Here is a 14,328-nt window from a genome sequence, read left to right as displayed (position 1 = left end):
CCATGTGTCTAGTGTCTACCTGTCCAATCCCAATAGAATATAATCTCCCTTTTGGGATTGCTGCTGGTTTGTTCACTATCATTTTCCCAGAACCTCAAGTAGGGCCTGACACAGAGTTGGTTTGAGGACATGGAATGTGACTCCCGGCCTACTAGCTAACTAGTATAGGTGGCACAGGAGAAGATGGGTGTAGACTCAGGGACAACAATGTTGAACTTGGATCCACCATTTTATAACTGTTCAAATGTGAACACACTTCTGAGTATCCAGCTCCAAATCTGAAAAGCGGGGTGATATGATCACCTCCCAAGGGAGTAAGAGGTTTCAGTAAGGTCAGGAGGCAATGTGCCTGGTCCAACACCTGTCACACGGAGAGGGCTCCCTCTCCCTTGCCTGAGCCCTGGGTGAGACACTGTTTTCTGAACTCAGAAGGTGAGCCAGCCGGCTCCCCCCACTGTAGGTCCCAGGGGGACCCTGTCTGATATTTTGCCTTTCCTCCCACCCCTGTCAAGGTGAGGTGAAGATTTTCAGCAGGCAGCAGCAGAGCTCCGAGTTCCTGCACTGACAGATAGGTGACTGGAGGACAAGAGAAAGTACCGACTATAACAAAGGTCCTCTCCTTCCTGGCTTGGGCATTGGCAGATCAAGTGACGGGAACTAAGGCACTTTGTGTGTCCCAAGCCTGGCCCACTTGAGCTTCCCTGGCTGATGTCTGGTCCCTGACCTTGACCACAGGTCTTCCTTCCATGGCTTCTTGTCAATCAATGGGGGTGGGATCTCCAGAGAGAGAGAGGGACAATGGGGTCCCCATGGGCTCTAGGCCTGGAAGTTGAGACTTTGTTTATAAAAGCCGGTGGTGGGCTGGATTTGGACCATGGGCCTTAATTTGCAGACCCTTGGTTTAAAGTCTCTGTGTCACTGAGTCTCTTTCTTCCCACTCCGGCTAGTATTTACCAAGTATGTACTCCACCATAGGCCCGGGCCTTTACCTACATCTTCTCATTTAAGGTACCCGCAGGGAGGAAGCTATTGGGACCCAGCTGCACCTTAAACCCAGGCCTGTCATGCTTGAGGCCTGAACTTTAACCTGTGCAATGCTCAGCTGTTCAAACGCAGAGACGCTGTCCACTTCCATGGGTGCCTTCTATGGATTGCAGGGTCTGGGGGCACCTGGTAGTCATTGCATCCCAGAATCCCATGAGGTTGTAAGGGACATGGAAGCCTACAAGGGTGAGATCATTATCCCAAAGTCACCCTCACTGCTTACTGGTGGAGCTGATAGTAGCTGCCAAGTTGGCATGGATGGAGTGGGGTCCTGCCTCTGAGCCAAACCTTGCATGGGACTGCAGCCATCACTGCTGGCGAAGGCAGTGGCCTGGGCCTGACTTCGCTCTGTGTACCTTCTTCGAGCATCCCTGAGTAGGGGGTTGTTGGCTCAGAAGGAGACACCATGAACTGAGCAGAGAAGGCAGCCCTGTGCTCATTCCTCCTGGGGGAGGGCCCTCTCATGGGAGCTCCAAGGAAAACCATGAGGTTACCCTGGGGGGCAGGAGGCAGGGCAGTGAGAGGTCAGCCTTTTATCTGCCCAGACAGTCAGGCTTCTGTTTCCACAGCCCCTTTACAAGGAGGGCAAGATAAGGCCAGGAACTCAGATAATTGTGCCTCTAAGGCAGTGGAATCTCAGAGTTGGCTTACCCCAAAAGCACTACCCTAGAAACAAAAGAAAGAAAGAAGAGGGAAAACAGTCAGGCGAGACAAAAGCTTCAGGAAATAAAAGGCCCAGAAGGGCTCAAGATTGGGAAACACAGCCTCAGAGCTCTGGACTTTGAAAGGAAAAAGGAAAATCTGCAGATTCCTCCCCCTTTGACTGCCCAGTCCTCCAAGGCGTATTTTGACTTATCCCAGAGTTGTTTGTTTTCTCAATGAGTGACAAACGTCACTTCACTCAAATAAGTTGCTTAAAAATACCATGTTCTGGAAGGTCTTTTCCTTCGGAAGTTCTATGATTCTTAAATAGGAGATGACCTGGGGTAATTACCAGAGACTCATATAAAGAAATGTAATTTTAAAAAGTCCTTTCAAACCAACTTTCCTTCCCTCCTCCTGTGAAAGCAAACTTTGTTCTCCTTGCAAACTCCCCGTTTTCTGCACCCACCAATGGTGGTGCTGTGGGTGGGTTAAGAGACAGCCCAGGTGTCCAAGCCTTGAGCTCAAACCACAGCCCTATCACTCACAGCAATGTCTTGCATCCTGAAGACGGCGGTGTCACCCACAGCACCCACCTTACAGTGATGGATGGATGGTGGCTACTGGTGAGTATGACCAGGGAACATTTGCTCAGCTCTTGCAATAGGCCAGATCCTCTCTTCACATCATGAGGACCTCATACATTTGCACTATATTTTTCCTTTTTACATCCTTGCAATGTATCTTGACTGAAGTCATTCCTCAAAGTTAGAACATTCTCAACAATTGCTGTTGATCATTGACAACTTATTTCTTCAAGCAAACAATCTTAATCCAAGATAAAACTCTATCTAGTTAAGTAAAAATTCACCATAATTTAATATTACCTGCCAATATTAGCTAATACTAGGTCATAATCTACATTTAGGGGGTCTATATTACTTTGAGTTATTTCTTTATATATCTCCATATCTATTTAGCTCTTTCAGTGAATAATCACAAGAAATAGGCCATTTGATCTGCAACCTGAATTTGTGTGATAAGAATTTTCCCCCTAGGAGGATGGGTCCCTTTTTATTCCTGTTATGATGTGTGTCTTGCTGCTCCGTGAAACCAAATAATGCTTTGAGGGCAGGGATATTGTCATATACTTTATTTATCTCCTCCTTAATCCCTAGGACAGATGACAAGATGGGTGTTTCTACTGAAGAACCAGGAATGTATATGGTGGTTCATAATGGACTCTTCCATCCAGCTTCCCTTCTCATTTTTCAGGTTTTCTTCATGGAATATGAGCACAGTGGTCCTGAAGTTGGTAAGAACTGTCTTCATGGGATTCATTGGTAAAATGATTGACAGTTGGATACCCATTACAGTCTGGCTATAGGCAAACATTTAACCATGGAGAGAGCATTTTATAGCTTTATGTGATGGAAACATCTACAATGGAAAGATGCTCTGAGATCGAAGCTCCCAGGAATCATCACTGATAACCAACAGTGACTGGACATCAGTGGACCATTCTGGCTCCAGTGCCAGGCTGGTGGGGCTCACAGACTGGGTTTCACAAAGCCCTTGGTGTCCAGGGATCACTTGAGAGTGAACCATCACAAGGGGCCCCTAGAGTGTGGTCACTCGCTTCTGATCCTCAACAGACATCAGATAGACTTTTATCTCTTTTATATTTCTAGACTTCATCTAAGAATTTATTTGGAGGAAATGTCCTTTCTGCTGAAGATAACTGCAATGGAGATTTATACACACCATTTTGTGTGTGTGTATGTATTGTTTGGGAGGTGGAACCCCAGGTGAGAAGCTACTTCTTTTGGAATTCAGGGATACATGGCCTTTCTTCCCAAGGACACCTGCATAGTTGCATGAACCTGAAGAGTGTTCTGAATTCCTTTGCCCTCTGATGTTCTTGCGGCTTACTCCCAAGAGCTGAAGAGCCTTTGAAGACAGGGTCCCCTGTGCCCCCTGTGTGGCCCCTTGCACATCGGTGGTGCTCACTGGATCAGAATCAAGGTGCATCAGATTGGATTATGGTGATCTGAAGGTTGTGCTCTGGACTGGGTTCACCAGAAGAAGACAGAAGGCTCATGGCTCATGTCACCTGCTACCCGAGGGATCCTGATCCAGATCATGTGATAGACTGGGGGTGAATAGGGTGTGTCCAAGGGCCCAATCTGGAAACTGGCCCTGACTTTAACTACTGGTCCATGTATGGGCTTCATACATTTCAACCTGCCTTTATTAATAGACTGTTGTCTTTGTTAATAGACTTGGGATGGGTTCGGTGGAGAAGGGTGCAGTGCTGAGCCCAAACACCAGATGACCAGAACAACCATGCTGCCTTCTTCAGACCTGTGTGTCCTTGTGGGGTGATAAAGGGGATCTGGCTTGAACATTGCCCTGACCTCAAAAGAGATCACAGACAGAAGAGGCTTTGAGAAGTGGGAACACAGTGCCGATAGTCAGGTGTACTGCAGAGATACCAGACTGAGGCAGAGAAATGGGGGGGGGGGCGTCTGAAAACTGGTGGAGGAGGAAACAGTTTCTAAAGCATGCCCAAGGCCAAAGATGCTTACAGATAGCTCTTCTCACTTTCGTCTCCAGCTGTCTCTGAGAGGTCAGTAGGACCCACAGACTAAGCACCTATCTACCCTACCCTGGGACTAACTAGAACCCAAGAGAGGTCCTCCCAACCTTGAACCTGGGGGTGACACCGGTCTGTTCCTGGTGACTGCAAGGAAGTGGTAAGGACTCCGTGTGTTTGTATGTGTGTGTGTTTGTGTATGTGTGTGTGCACGCTTGTGCATGTGCGTGCATGTGAAAGTTCAGGAGAATATAGGTGTGGAGTCACAGTTTCTCCCTTTTGGTGACCCTGTCACCCTCAAATCCCCTCTTCCCTTCAGAACCTGATGAATGAGTTTCTGTGGTGCAAACAGTGCATTCTTGAAAGATTCTGAGACCTGCATCCTAGCCTTGCTCCATCTGCTAGCCCTGGCTATGTGAATTCTTACAAGTCACTCAACTTCTCTGAGCTTTACTTTATTTACTCTCAGAGAAGGAGAGTAGTCTCTCTGAGCTTTACTTTATTTACTCTCAGAGAAGGAGAGTAGTCTCTCAAGAGTGAAGATGGGGAAAAGATTTGAACGTGCCTAGCAAAGCATCACACAATGCAGTAATGGCCCCATGGCTGGTGGTAATGTCTTAACCAAAGATAAAGCTGCCAGCCCAGGGGTGGCTCTGTAGTGGAGGCATCCCAACAATTGGTGGGGGCTTTGTTCTCTCCCAGTGCCCTTGCAGTGAACCTGAGAGGCAGCTGCCCACTGCTTCCCCAGGGAGAAAGTGAGACCTGTATGTGGGTTGGCCTTGGCTGGCAGGGCTCTTGCGGCCACAACCCAGCCCTTGTGTGCCTCTGTGGGCATTTCATTGGCAGCTGGGCTGGCAGGTGTGGGCTGGCAGAGGCGGTTAGAGCTGAGCACAAGTGGTGGATAAAAAAGCCTTTTTTCTGATAGTGACCTCGGAGCTGCACAGAGCTGAACAGAAGGGCACAGGGTCATGGGCAAACACCCTCCTGACATGGGGAGGGATCACATCCAAGGGGCAGAGGAAGACACATCTAGCTCAAGGCTGGACAGTGCCAGTGTGCAAGGTGAGGACCTGCCATATTCCTGAAGTGTAACAAATAACATCTATGTCTGTGCAAGGTCTTCAGGGTGAAACAAGGTACCTGTAAATGCTCGCTGGGTCTGGAGTAGAACAGAGAAAGCGTCTGGCAAGAGGTCTTCACCACTGGCCCCTTTGTGACACACCATCTGGGGTGGTCTGTGCAGCCCCAGCAGGCTTTTCATGCCCCCCCGGCTCCTCACTGGGGCCCCCGTGCCATCTCTATCTTTGCCCAGATCTCTCTCTGAGCTGCCTTCCAGCTGTCAGATGGCTGCCACACAGGTGTCTCCAAGTCACCTCCGCTCTAGTGAGAATTTTCCTACACATTTCCTCTTGGTCACATACATCGTTCTCCAGGGAACGTGAATTGTTTCTGTGACAGTGAAACAGGGCAAAGAAAACTTATTCTTTTAAACGTTTAAAAGTGAAGAACAGCCTAATTTCATGGCTTAAGAGAAAGAGAGCAAGATAGAGAAAGAGAATGGGAGGGGTGGGAAAAAGAGAGAGACCTAGGTTCCCTCAAGCACTTACTTTTGACTGACTCTAAGTCTCCTGAGGGCTGAGGCACAGGGCAGGCCCAGAAGCCGTCACTACTGCCCTCGGAGCTCTGCTGGGTTAGGTGGGACTGCCAGGGGCAAAAGTGTGAGGATTTGAGGTAGGACAGCCATGCAGAGGGTCCAGAGTTCTGGGAGCAAGGCAGAGCCTGGTAGGGAGAACGGCAGTGCATAGGTATAAAGACAAATGTAATATTTAGTCTTAAAAGTTCATTTTTTTCTTTTTTAAAAAAACTTTTAATGTTTATTTATTTTGAAAGAGAGAGAGAGCAAGTGGGGAGGAGCAGAGAGAGAGAGAGCAGAATCCCAAGCAGGCTCTGCACCGTCAGCCCAGAACCTGATGCAGGGTTTGAACTCATGAACTGAGAAATCATGACCTGAGCCAAAATCAAGAATTGGATGCTTAACCCACTGAGCCACCCGGGCACCCCTTTCTTCCTTTTCATTGTAAAACAAGGCACATTTTTGTGGATCTCTACAAAGCACCATGGTCCTAAGCACTTGCCTACTATGGGGGTGAGCCCTGGCTGAGTGCTTCCTAGAAAACTCGAGGTACTTCTGAATGCCGAACGAGAGCCGGAATCCACGGTGTGTGAGCCTGAGTGTGAGGGCTTGGCTGTGGCTGTCTCTGGGAGTCACGTTGACTGCCTCTTAGGTTTCAGTATCATCATATGCAAGATGAAGATAAAAATACCTCCCTTAGGGAGGCTCCAGGGCGAAATGAGATAGCATATGGGAAGTGAAGCCTACTTTCTATCCTTTGGGTCAGGGAGTGCATCACCATAAGGGGACAGTGAGTCAGGATAATTTACAGAAGTTGTAACAAAAGGAAAAAAAAGAGATTGTGAAATTAAAAAAAAAAAGATTACTCAGGATTTTCTGCCATAGCTGAAATTAATTCACTAAAATGAGAATTTTTGTAGAAGCAGAAAGAGGGCAATTCAAATGACAAGCCAGTGTCAGAGCATGATCAGAGGAAACAAGGCTCCGATTCTCTGTAGGACTTTGGACTTGGGCAGTAGGCTGGTAAAGGGGGTGGAGGGAGCCCTCCCAGGAGAGAGGGGAGCCTGAGTTTTAAGGAGCACCTGACAGAGTCCTGGCTGTGAACCTGGACCAATGGCCGCCCTGAGGAGAAGAGAAGTGAGCCAGAAGAGAAGGCATTGAAAGGTGGCAGGTGAGACACACACACAGGTTAGGGTGCATACGGAGTGCAGGATGGGGACAGGTCTGTGGGCTGGACCAAGGGGAGCTCTGAGGCCACGCTGGGGGTTGGGGGTGGGGAGGTGAGTACTGGGACCCATAGCACTCTGTGCAGATCAGGTTTGGCCTGCATTGGTTAGACCTTTGCAGGCATGCATTCATTCATTCGTGTTTTTAGGTGCCTACTCCTTCCTCCCCATTGGAGAATAAGGCAGCTGAGGCCCTACTGTTCAGGGGCTGGTGTTCAGATGAGAGGCTAGGGGAACAAGGCTGGTCCCATAGGCACCACATAAGGAAAGTGACTGCTGGGGCCACAGCTAGTGTGGAGGTCACCGTGGTCTACACAGCCTCTCTGGGCCGCCTTCCCCCTGTTGCACCCACTCTGATGCATGATGGAGACCCCTGTAGGCAGCACTCACAGCCCAGGAGGGAGAAGCTAGTCAGAGTGATGGCAGAGGGCCTTGCTCTGCCCTGGCTCTACAGACCAGGGCAGACTGCCATCCTGGCCTCAGACACTGTTTTCAACAGCAAATGGGCAAACAGGGACAGAGGCTGAGGAAGGAGGAGGGAGCTGGCAGAAGGAATGAGCCAGCATTCATTTAGAACGTACTCAAGAACTCGGTAAATGGCAGTGATTAACAGGTTACCTGTGCTATACTAGGCATTTTATCTGGGATAATACATTTAACCCTCAGAATAGACGCCTGAGGTAGAAACTGTTATTATTTCCATTTAGCGGCTCAAGACTGGCTATAGAATTTGTGAGGCCCAATGCAAATCAAAAACAGGGGCCCCTTCACAAAAGAATTTCAAGGCAGTGACTGCAGGGCATTAAGAGTGTGGGGCCCTCTGAGGGCTGAGGTCCATAGAGGACAAAGCCAGCACTGTCCTGGGGGATGAACTGAGATGCAGGAGGCCCAGCAGCACATTCAAGGCCATAGGCAGGTCAGAACGGGTTCAGATTCAGACCTCTGACCTCTTCACCACTAGCAAATTGGTGCACTGTGATTTTAGCTAAATGGTTTAAACAGTGCAGAAGCGGAACCTGAACCCAAGGCCTCTGCTGGCTGAAGATGGCGTGCAAAGATCGAGCATTTGGGGAGCCTCTCAAGAGAAAGTACCATTTCACAGCCAGTGGACCATGCTGCCCGGGGAGTACAGAGATCACGGCCTGGGGCCCAGCACGGACAGCAGGCAGGCATGACGGCATGATCGGCATGATCTGGTTTTGATTTAGCAAACTGTAATGTCCTTCGCTCTGTGACTCTGGTGAGAATCTGTGTGCCCATGGCTAAGTTGTGAAGCTTCTTCACTCCAGGAGAAAATTTTTCCAAGGGGGAGAAATGGCAGGGCGGGGGCCCAGGGTCAGCTGGGCGGCCACATTCCTGAACCTTCTTAGAAACATGCGTTGTAGGCAGGAGGAGGGGAACAGGGGCTCTGCAAGTGATGTGTGAGTCAGACGCACCACATTCGAAGTGGAGGCAAAAGGCCTCTGCCAGGGTCTGAAAGATGCAGTAGGAGGACCCTGCAGCCCCAACAAGTGCCCTGCAGGGCCAGCTTCCTTCCTTTGGGGACCTGCAAGGGGCCAGGGTACAACCGCTGCGCCCCAAATCATATGTTGCCCACAGTGTCGAGAAAGAATGTATGGCTTTAACTCCAGAAGGACTTCACAAGAGAAGCGGAAACAAGAAAGAACACAATAAAGTATCAGAAAGAGCTATTACTAATTATAGCTGTTTTGAATTTCCGGCCTGGTTATTGCCAGCATCCCTGCCCTGTCTGGTTGTGAGGCTTGTTCTTTCTCTTCCAATTGTACTGTTTGCCTTTTAGTGCACCTTGTAATTTGGTTGACAGCCAGGCATGATGCAGCGGGTGAAAGGGCCTGCAGTGACGGCGGGCTGGGGTGGGGGAGGGGAAGCGGCCCCTGGTCCTGGGATTATGCTCTATCTTTTGGGGAGCCTGTGCCTCTGGACTGTGAACTTCACAATGTGTCTCACTCTTTTTTCACCCTTCGGGTGGGACGGAATTGGGGGTGAGCTGGAGTTGGGCATATCCCTTCCTCCAGGTCAGCTAGGTTCTAATGATACCCCTGTGGGGTTAACTATAGTTGACCTTTGAACAGCGTAGGGGGTGAGAGGTGCTGACCCTGCACACAGTTGAAAATCCATATGTAACTTCTGACCCTCCCCCAAACTTAACTAATAGTCTCCCGTTGGCTGGAGGCATTACCAAGGACCTCAAAAGTCCGTTGACACATATTTTGCATGTTATTATATGTATTATGTAGTGGTTCCTTATAGTAAGCTAGAGCAAGGAAAAGGTTATGAGGAAAATCATATATAGGAGAAAGTGCATGTACAGCGTGTACTGTATTTATCGAAAAAAACCCACGTAGAAGTAGCCTCGTGCGGTTCAAACTCCTGGTTCAGCCTCTGCGGAGGGAGGCCTTGTTAAGGACAGTGCTCTGGAGGATTTCAAAATGTGAACCCTTCTTTTCCCCTGCTGGAGCTTGGGGAAATTTTTCTCTATTTCCTGTGGGGACCAGGTCGAGCCCCAGGAAGTATTGCGGGGCTGCCTCTGACGGGGGCCCCCTGGAGGTTCCAACTCTCAGAGTGGCCTAAGCTGAGCCTCCACCAGTTGGTCAGAGTTACTAAGGAGAGGGGTGAAGATTCTGGACCAAGAGAAGGGCATGGGCTGCGGTGCCGGGCAGGTGGACGCTGGCCTGGACAGCAGGGGCTGTGTGTGCAGTGGCGACAGCCTCACAGGCTCTCTGAGAGAGTCATGCAAAGGCACTGCTGCGCCTGGTGGACCTGTGGTGGAATCCAGTGTCTTGGGCTAGGCACCTGCTGGCGGAGAGGAAAACCTCTCTTGTCACCCTATGCCATCCACTAAGCTTTTGCACACTACTTGTTCTGGAAGAATGTACAAAAGTAGAAATGCATACTAATAAAGGGCAGGAGCCAGCATGCCCTCGGAAGTTCAGATGGCAAAAAGATGTCAAGAAACCCCCAGGCAAGGTGTTGGGGTGTGGGGGGTGGGGGGGGCGGAGAACAGGAGGTAAGAATCAGGGCAGGAATCTGAGCGAGCCAGGTGGTGAGTGCCAAGGGCCTGGCAGCCCTGTTCTTAGAGTTAGTTTCGTTTTGACTTTCTGTCCATTTTAACTGATTATTCGGGGGCCCCCATGTACATGCCAAGTTCCAGACTAGGAGATACTGACTGTATGATTTCTAAAAGGCGTTTTCAGTGTGTGGAATGGATGGAGGCCTGGGAGCATTCACCGCTCTGGGCCAGACCCCAAAGAGGGGGCAGGTGGGGTCATGGAGCCCCTTAGGAGGTCAGGATTTCCAGGAAAGAGACAGACCCAGGAACTGTGGGGGGCTACAGTGTCCCCAGGGCCATGGTGGGTGGCCTTTTAAGTGTTCAGAGAGGGCCCAGGGAGGTTGGGGCTCGTAAACTGGGCCTTAAGGGATGAAGAGGAGTGAGGCAGGCAGGCTGTGTGTGTGTGTGCATGTGGGTGTGAATGTGCATGTGCCCGCATACGTGTGTGACAGGGACACTCGGAGAGCCCTAGAGATGAAGCTGGAGAGGCAGGCAGTCTGGGCAGGACAGTCCCTAGGACAAGGCTCAAGGGATAACCTCAGCAAGCTGTGGAAGGCAGGGTGACGGGCAGCTGGCCCGGCACGGGTCGGGCCCAACCACAGAACAGGGACATGTGGTAGGCCGTGGTAGAGTGAGGTCGGAACACAGGCCTGGCTGAAGATCTGTGGGCTGGCTGGCGGGTTCTCAGCTCCCACGCCACCCATAGGTCCTTCGTGTGCAAAGCTGTAGTGGTGATTTCCTGGGCACAGCCCCCCGCGGTGCTGGGTGGCAGAGTGCCCTGCTTACACGCACCCCTCAGTTTGGCCCCTGCTGGCCCTAGGGTCTGACAGCCTGTGTCCACAGCCTGGCTGGGCCCTCAGTGCCTGGGAGGCCTGGGGTAGGTCGTCCCACAGCCCTGTGGAGTTTCATCTGCAAAACAGGTAAGGAAATGCCTACGAGACCAGCCATGGAGAGTAGACCCACGCACAGCCCTGTCACAAGGCTCAGCACATAGGTCTTGATATCCTTGTGCTATCAGAAGCAAAAGCAGCAACTGCCTGTAAAGGAGACTCTGGAGATTACCAACAGCCACAGGCCAGGTCTGCTGTGATAAGTCCCATTCCCGGCAGCAGCCACAGTTACCTCTATTCCTGGGCATGATGCCAAGCCATCTTCTCTCATGCATCACATGACTCCCGCGAGTCGTTACTGTTCCCACTCACAGATGAGAAAACTGAGGCCCTGATATATTGTGTACCTTCTCAAAGCCCGCCCAAGTGGTATGTGGGATCAAATCCAGGGCTGACTCCACAGCTTTGACTGTGGGGCTGGGGCCCTGCCCTGCGCTAGGTCCCCAAAAGAGAGGGACACAGCATAAAGCTCTTCCTTCACTGGGGCTGGGGAACCTCATAGGAAATGGGCAAAGGCCAGAAACAGGTACTTCTCAGAAGAAGAAATACAATGTGTTATGGAGAAAGGAAAACATGCACAACCTCATTTAGAATTACAGAGACACATTCAAAAATGGCAACATGTTTCACGTATTAGACTGGCTAAGAGGTAACTACACAGGGTGAAGGAGGTGAGAAAACAATGACTTCCATTGGCTACTGGGGGTGTTAGAAATTCATGTGACTTTTAGAGGGCAATGTTGTTTTAGTATCTATCAACATTTTAAATGTTCACACACTTTGTCCCAGGAATCAGATTTGCATGTGTGTGGGGATTTACCCTAAATATATACAAACACGTATACTTGCACCTATGGGTGCAAACACATAAACCCTGCTTACAAGGGTTGTCATGGCAGCACTGTGTCTGTTTAAAAAAATCAAATAAAGACTGTCTATAACCTAAATGCCCATTTGTGAAGGAACTGGTTAAATAAAATAACCAGTTCCTTCACATAGTCATACAATGTCCCGAGAAGAATGAGTTAGTCTATATTTGATGATAAAGTATAAAATTCAACATATATTCTTAAGAAGCAAGATGAAGTAGAATATATAAAGTGCGTTTTATTTTATAAAACAGAAAGTAGCTGTAATATTTTACAAGGATTCTTATAAATCGACAAATTGCTCTGGAGGTAGGAGGGTATCTTTCTCTTCTCTATTATTTATTCTTGATTTACTGTTCAAATCTGTTCCTAGCTTGTGCGTGTTGCGCCTACTGTGCCCACACAGTCTCCGGAAGGTGTTCTGGCTGGGGCTGACAAGGACATTTGACACATGAATATCTGCCACGCAAAGAGGGACGCTGATCGGTGTGCCAACCCCCTCGCCCCCCACTGCCTCTTCCTCCTCGTTGTCCGTGGGTGTCCGTGGGTGTCCGTGGGCTCCTGTGCTTCCATTGCAAACACAGAATGCCTCTTCTCCCACACCCCTCTGTTGCCCGGGGTACTCTGCAAGTCCCCAGAAATAATCTCCCAACCCCAGACACCCTTGGAAAGGCCCAGCTGGGTACCGTGCCAATGCCATGTGACTCCTCCCGCCATGGATATATCTGGAGGGATTGAGCAATGGCTGAGATGGAATTTCATTTGGCGCTTACTGCAGCCCTTTCCGCTTCTGCCAGAGGCAGTGCATTCTGAATAAAGTTGACAGACCTCACCGTCTCCTCACTGAGCTGTCACCCCTTACCTCCATGGGCACGGCCATGGATGACTCTTATGCAGGAACTGTGGCATTCTGGCTTATAGGGGTTGGCTGAGGCCAGAGGGGTAAGGGGCAGGCCTGGCAGAGCACAAGTGGGTCGTCTTCATTCTAACCTCTGTTTCTGAGAAGCAGTGATATAAACTGAGACAGGATATAGACACATCCTGCCCATGTTAGCAGCGTGAGAGAGGGCCCCAAGGTTCTCTCACAGCAAAGAGCCTGCAGTAAATGGAGTCCTCAGGGGAATCAAGAATCTAGAATGGTATGCAATGGCTGCACCCCCCTGAGCTCCAGAAGGGAAGTGTTTGCAGCCATTGGTCATGGTCTGAAACTTGAAGCCCACAGAACTGCCAGGGGAGGGGCAGGGTTCCTGGTGAGCAAGCCAGTCCTCTCCAGACTGGGAGTGTCAGCAGGCCTGCACTTCCTCAGTGGCTTTGCCCTTCACCCCTGACCCCAACACACACACACACACACACACACACACACACACTCACTAGTCTCTGACTCACACACTCACAGACACACATGTAAACAGGAGCAAACAGGAGCTCCCAGATCCAGTTTCTTGTAATATCGAAAAATGAAGACGCCTGATGTTTACAGAGCCCTTAGTGCCTATCTCTGTGCTGATTACTCAGACCTTCCTTCCCCCAGCCCAGAGGAATAGTCTATTGTGCCCATTTCCTGGATGATGACAATGCTGGAGCTAAGAGAGAAGCTGGCTTGCCTCAGGCCCCTGGCTGGTCAGTGGCAACACCTGATGCCAACGCAGGCCTCGAGGCCCTCCCTCTGGGGCTCCTGTCCCCACGCACCCCCAAACGGCATGCGTGTGGCGATGCACACACAGGCTCATAGTGCAAACCACAGACCTAGCCACAGTTGACGACGCTCCCGTTCCAGAGCCACTGGGATTTTAAAGACTTGTAAACGAGTGGGTGTCCCTGTACCCTGAGTATCACATTCATTACTTAACAGGATGACACCACAGACTCCCAATGTCTCCCCTCTCTCTGACAGTTTCTCATGACCAGACCTGAGCAGAGTGGGTGATAAGTCAGCTAAACATTCACCATTTTAAAGAGAAAATTTTAGTTTTCTTTTCTTTTTTTCCTGCAGAAGCCCATCCGCAGAGGAGGGGTGTGGGGAGGCCCGGCAGGGTTTCTCAACGTGCTCACAGAGAAGCTCAGGGCATACGGTTTGGTTTCCCCATCAGCAGGAAAGCATGTGCCTTCTTAAAATGAAAGAGGAATTACAAAGCCCGGGGGTCAAGGCCAGCGCTGCCTCGCCATGTGCGTCCCTCCCCGCGCCCGCGCGGAGTTCCCTGAAGTTTACTCCGAATCCGCCCCCTCATCCTGGGCAGCCGAGCCGCACGGCGGACGCTGTCCCCTCGCTCCGCGCGGGTCCCTTACCCCCGGCCCAGCGCAGGTTCTCGCGGCGAATGCGTGCGGCCACCGCGCATCGGCGCAGACGGCGCGGCCCCT

At 50.4% G+C, this 14,328-nt stretch overlaps 1 protein-coding gene across 1 annotated transcript in view; it reads right to left on the bottom strand.

Annotated features, from left to right (window-relative positions):
* GYPC (glycophorin C (Gerbich blood group)) overlaps positions 1-14,328 on the bottom strand; it is a 38,524-nt gene that overhangs the window by 23,539 nt on the left and 657 nt on the right. The window lies entirely within an intron of this gene.

The sequence above is a fragment of the Suricata suricatta genome, chromosome 3 (assembly GCF_006229205.1).
Source record: "Suricata suricatta isolate VVHF042 chromosome 3, meerkat_22Aug2017_6uvM2_HiC, whole genome shotgun sequence".
Lineage (NCBI taxonomy): Eukaryota > Metazoa > Chordata > Mammalia > Carnivora > Herpestidae > Suricata > Suricata suricatta.
This window is presented reverse-complemented; position numbering and strand designations above follow the sequence as displayed.